Consider the following 6,000-nt stretch of genomic DNA (forward strand, 5'->3'; position numbering starts at 1 on the left):
TAAGGCTTTGGTGGGAAGAAGAGTTAGCAAAATGTTTTGTTCTTTGTTTGGTTGTCCAGCTTTTATGATATGGTAATCACAATATAGATCTGTAAGTAAATCATAGGCTTTCAAAATTGGAAAGCATTTTATAGATTATGGGATTTAAAACTTTATTCGTTGGTACCCTTAGGTAGGAATAGAGTGACTAATTGGTGCATCAGTGGCTGTCGGAGAAGAAAGGAGCTAAAGGGGAAAAATAAAAGAAGAAAGGAAAGGAGGCAAGATGATGAGACTTGGGTTCTTTATGCCCTTCTGCCTAAATGAAATCTCCTCTGCCCTAGGTTATGTAGGGCATCCTTACTGAAATCTGCTTAAATATGGGTTCATTTTCAAAGAAAAAGCTTAACTACCAGTATATATATATATATATGTATATATATATATATATATATATATATATATATATATATATATATGTATTCCAAAGATACAGTTGTATATATATATATTTATGTACATAGACACACATATGAGTACATGTATGTACATATTGCAATTATTTCAACTTATAGGTGGGTTCAAACATTTGGTATGGGGCAACAGGTTTCCCAACCTTAGTCATTATGTCCACTTTCAGCTTATTTAAAGAATATTGAAACTGATATTCCAGACCAAGATATTTGGTCTGTGTTGGTCTTAGGTAACAGTCATTGCATATTCCTCAGTGATTCCCATGTACAGTATTGGATGGACACTTCTGGTGGACATGATTGTGGAAGGTGTTGCAGAGCCCAGAAACACTGAGCTAAGCTTCAAAGTACAGAAGGTTGCAGAGAGAGCAGGAAAGAAAGAAGAGGGTTCCTGGACAAAGCCTTTTGAACAAAGGAACAGATCTGAAGACACAAGATTCATTTGAAAGATGAAGCCAGTGAGTCTGAACAAGGGAGAGTCATAGCACAGGGAAGAAACATAGGTTTTGAAAGGTAGACAAGGGTGGTATTTTTTAAACTACATTTTGAGATTACAGTCATAATATCACTGTCTTCAAAAGCCATGCTGTGAAATGCTTGTGGAGCAACCATTCTGCCTCTGAATTCAATTTTCTTCCAATGTTTTTGACAGAGCCAGGCTCCTATAGATGACTTTCCTTCAGCTCCATGGGAACTTGGGGACTTAGAATAAGCACAGGACTTAAGTTTCCTCTCTGACACTTTTCATAGGCATAACATTAATTTTGAGATATAAAAATAAAAAATAATAATAATGGGAACTAAATTAAACTCCAAGAATACTGACTTGAAAGGATCATACAAATCATAAGTATGTCAAGATACAAATATTGCCTTGCCTTCAAATGAAGTGAAGATTAGATAATTTCTTCACTTATTTATAAAATTAGAATAAATCTAATTTTTCACTGTCATAAGTTTCAGTCATCTAAAGGAATTTTCACTAAATGAAATGAGGATATATATGATTTGACATTAAAAATTCATTCATATTATTCAGTGCACTATATATATAGTCTCTTTCTAACCCAGAGCCCCTGGACTTTTCAATATCTTTCTATCATAGTGGACAAGGGGAGGATTCTATCATTAAGCTACTCCCAATATTTCAAAAGTCTAACAAAAAGCATATTTTTGCTCATGATGAAGTTCCACAGAACTAACACATTTTTGTTACTTTTGTTTTAGGATGGAATTTTTCATTTTTGTTGTTCAGGTAATGCATTTGGATGTTCTCTGTGTTTTTCAGCTAGATAGAAGTTTTGAGTTAGTTGCTGATTATATCAAGGATATGCACGGCCATAAAATATGGAGGAGTGTTTTTGGTGATCAAAAAGTTTGGATAATGGTTATAACTATGTATATTTCTTTATAAAATTTTATGTTTTTCATATATATATATATATATATATATATATATATATATATCCTATATAATAAAAGAGAAAACATGTAAATTGACTGTCCCTCTGCTATGCTCACCAGCCAATCAGGAGTGAGTATACAAACAAGCCCGACAAAGATGGTGTGTTAATTTGCATATACAGGCCCGAGCAGCCTGGGTCCTGGGAACATCCTCGGGACCCAGGCCACTCCTAGCCTATAGGCCCACACATAGGCCTTGAGCAGCCGGGGTCCCAGAACGCCCGCGGCTGCTCCGGGCCTACGGGTACAGGTGCCAAGCAGATGTTCCCACCTCATGGCCACTTGTGCGTGCACTGGCGCCAAGCAGCAGCCCAGGTCCACACCCCGAGCCCAGCGTCCACAGTACAGGGCTGCTGGTCTGGGAGGTGTGCTCCTGGCAGCAGCTGCTGCTCATGGTTCGGGGTGTCCGCATGCCCCCAGACCGGTGCCTACAACATGCGGTGCTGGCTGCAGGCCTCGGGGGCATGCAGAGACCTCGCAGCAGCCACGTGCATGGCCCGGAGTCTCCACATGTCCCCAAGCCCAACACCCAAAACGTGGGGCTGGCTGCCAGCCTTGGGGGCATGCCCCCTCACCCCTGGTGGCAGGGACACACCCCTAACCCAGTGGACACAACCCAGGGGGTCCTCTGCATATGAGCTGCAGAGGAAACACTTTTCTTTTTAATATATTTTATTGATTTTTTTGTTTTTTTTTACAGAGAAGAGGGGAGAGGGATAGAGAGTTAGAAACATTGATGAGAGAGAAACATCAATCAGATGCCTCCTGCACACTCCCCACTGGGGATATGCCCCAACCAAGGTACATGCCCTTAACAGGAATCAAACCTGCGATCCTTCACTCTGCAGGCCCGATGCTCTATCCACTAAACCAGAGGTCAGCAAACAGTGGCTTGCGAGCCACATGAGGCTCTTTGGCCCCTTGAGTGTGGCTCTTCCACAAAATACCACGTGCAGGCACGCAAGTACAGTGCAATTGAAACTTCGTGGCCCATGCGCAGAAGTCAGTTTTCGGCCTGGGCAAGTCTATTTTGAAGAAGTGGCATTAGAAGAAGTGGGGGGTGTCGGTCGGTTGGGCAATGGGGGATGCGGCACAGGCGGCCTGCGGGATACGCAGCACAGGGGAGGCACACGCGCGATTCATGCATGAGTTGAGGATGGGAGAGTTGGAAGGGGTCAACCTCAGCGAACATACCTCAATCAGATTGAGGACGTTTTTAGCAAAGGCCAGCTTAGGAGTACCCTAATTAAGTTAATAACAATGTACCTACCTATATAGTTTAAGTTTAAAAAATTTGGCTCTTAAAAAAAAATTTCAATCGTTGTACTGTTGATATTAGGCTCTGTTGACTAATGAGTTTACCGACCACTGCACTAAGCCAAACCAGTTTGAATGTAAACACCTTTTCTGACCTCTCATTGGCTAAGCTCCCTGTATGCCGCCACTTGCATTGTTCTTGGTAACTTCGGTTATAAGAATCCAAGAAGGTGATCTAGGGTTTTTCCACAACACTCCTGTAGGAAAAAATGAAGGTCTGCTGCTGGAGGGGCTAAGAAATGTCATATCCTGTGCTAGCCAGTTTGGTTCAGTGGATAGAGCCTCGGCCTGCTAACCGCAGGGTCTGGGTTCGATTATGATCAAGGGCATGTAGCTAGGTTGCAGGCTCCTCCCTGGCCAGGGCCCAGGTCAGGGCTCATGCAGGAGGCAACCAATCATCATCTCACATTGATGCTTCTCTCTGTCTCTCCCTCTCTCTTCCACACTCTCTAAAAATCAATGGAAACATATTCTCAGGTGAGGATAAAAAAAAAAGAAAGAAAGAAAGAAATGTCATATCCTATGAAAGACACATCTTGAAAATGCCTAAAGAAAGTTGTCATTTTTTCATGGTGAAGGAACTGGAGTCCATGTTGATGAAAAGACCTTGTCGGCTGTGGTGGCTGGCAGTGGCTGCAGCAGCGGGGTGATGGGGCTGGTGCCTTCCCCTGATTAGCCTGGTTGCCTTCCGCAGAGGGAGGCCAGACTGCGGCTTAGGCCCGCTCCCCATGAACATCCCCTGAGGGCTTCCAGTCTGTGAGAGGGGACAGGCTGGGCTGAGGGAACCCCTCCCCAATGCACAAATTTTGTGCACTGAGCCCCTAGTCTACACTAATAAAAGAGAAACATGAAAATTAACCATCACTCCATCACTTCCACTCTGCTACACCCACCAGCCAATCAGAGAGTATGCAGATTAACCCAACAAAGACGGTGGTTAATTTGCATATGCAGGCATAGAGCAAAGACTGAAGACGACTGAAGATGGCAGTGGCCACAGAGCTGGAGCGAGCAGGAGGCTTGGGTTGCTCCCAGCAACGGTGGAAGTGAAGCTTCCCACTGGCCCTGTACTCCTCTGAAGGAGGGACTGGGGCCTGGGCTCTGCTCAAGGATTGGCTGGGGGCCTGGGTCGCTGGGAACTACCCAGGCTTCCAACCAGCCCTGGCCTCCACTCGAGGAGCTGGAAAAAAAAAAAAGGAGGGGCTGGGAGCAGCCGGAGCAGAGAAACCAAGCCTTGCTGCTGCAGCCAGACCAAAGGCCTGGGTCCCAGGTGCCGGAGGAAAGCCAGTGCCAGCAGCCAGGGGAAGGAAGGCCTATTGTGTGAATCTTTGTGCAAACGTCCACTAGTATCCTATCTAATAAAAGAGAAACATGGTAATTGGCGTACGACCGCTACACTTCCCATTGGCTAATCAGGGTGATATGCAAATTAACTGCCAGCCAAAATGGCGGTCGGCAGCCTGGCAGCTTGAAACTAACATGAGACTTGCTTGCTTCAGTGACGGTGGACTCCAACGTTCCCCACCTGCCGCTGCAGGCCTCTGAGCTGCAACTCTACGCAACTATGTAACAAATATAGAAGCTAAACAAAACCCCAGAAACCTGCTTTAGTCGGGCTTCAGCCAGCAGGATCGCAACATTGTAAGCAAAGGCCAGAAATCTACTTTCAGGAGTGGAGGCCTAAGAGCTGGAGCCAAGCCTCAAAGCTAAAGCTGGCCCAGAATAAAAAAAAAGAAAAAGAAAAAAAGGAGCAGTTGGGAGCTTCAGTCACACCCAGGCTGAAAACAGCCCTCAGCCCCTCACCCAGACTGGCCAGGCACCCCAGTGGGGACCCCCACCCTGAAGGGTGTGTGACCAGATGCAAACAGCCATCATCCCCTCACCCAGGCTGGCCAGGAACCCCTGTGGGGACCCCCACCCTGAAGGATGTGTGACCAGCTGCAAACAGCTATCATCCCCTCACCCAGGCTGGCCAGGCACCCCAGTGGGGACCCTCACCCTGATCCAGGACACCCTTCAGGGCAAATCAGCCGGCACCCACCCATGCACCAGGCCTCTACCCTATATAGTAAAAGGGTAATATGCCTCCCAGCACCGGGATCAGCAGAGCCACTAGGCCTCCCAGCACCGGGATCAGCGTGACAGGGGGCATTGCCCAAACCCCCTGATCACCCTGCGGCTCTGTGTGTGACAGGGTGCAGCGCCCCAACCCCCTGATCGGCCCTGCTCTGTGTGTGGCAGGGTCTGGTGCCCCAACCCGTCCCTCCCCCCCATGGGCCCTGCTCTGTGTGTGATGGGGTAGAGCCATAACCTCCCCATCGGCCCTGCCCTGAGTGTGAGAGCGGCAGCGCCCCAACCCCCTGATCGGCCCTGCTCTGTGGGTGATAGAGGGCGGCGCCCCAACCCCCTGATGGGCCCTGGTCTGTGCGTGACAGGGTACAGAGCCCAAACCCCCCTGATTGGCCCTGCTCTGTGCATGACAGGGGGTGGCACCGCAATCTCCCCATCGACCCTGCCTTAAATGTGACAGGGGACGGTGCCCCAACCCCCCAATCGGCCCTACTCTGAGTGTGACTGAGGGTGGCATCACAACCTCTGGATCACCCTGTTCTGTGCATGACAGGGGGCAGCGCCCCAACTCCCCAATCGGCCCTGCTCTGAGCCCGACCAGGGGCTGCACCTAGGGATTGGGCCTGCCCTCTGCCACTCAGGCGCAGGCCTAAGCCAGCAGGTCGTTATCTCCCGAGGGGTCCCAGACTGTGAGAGG

Source organism: Myotis nattereri (assembly GCF_964212035.1).
Source record: "Myotis nattereri genome assembly, chromosome: 8".
Classification (NCBI taxonomy): domain Eukaryota; kingdom Metazoa; phylum Chordata; class Mammalia; order Chiroptera; family Vespertilionidae; genus Myotis; species Myotis nattereri.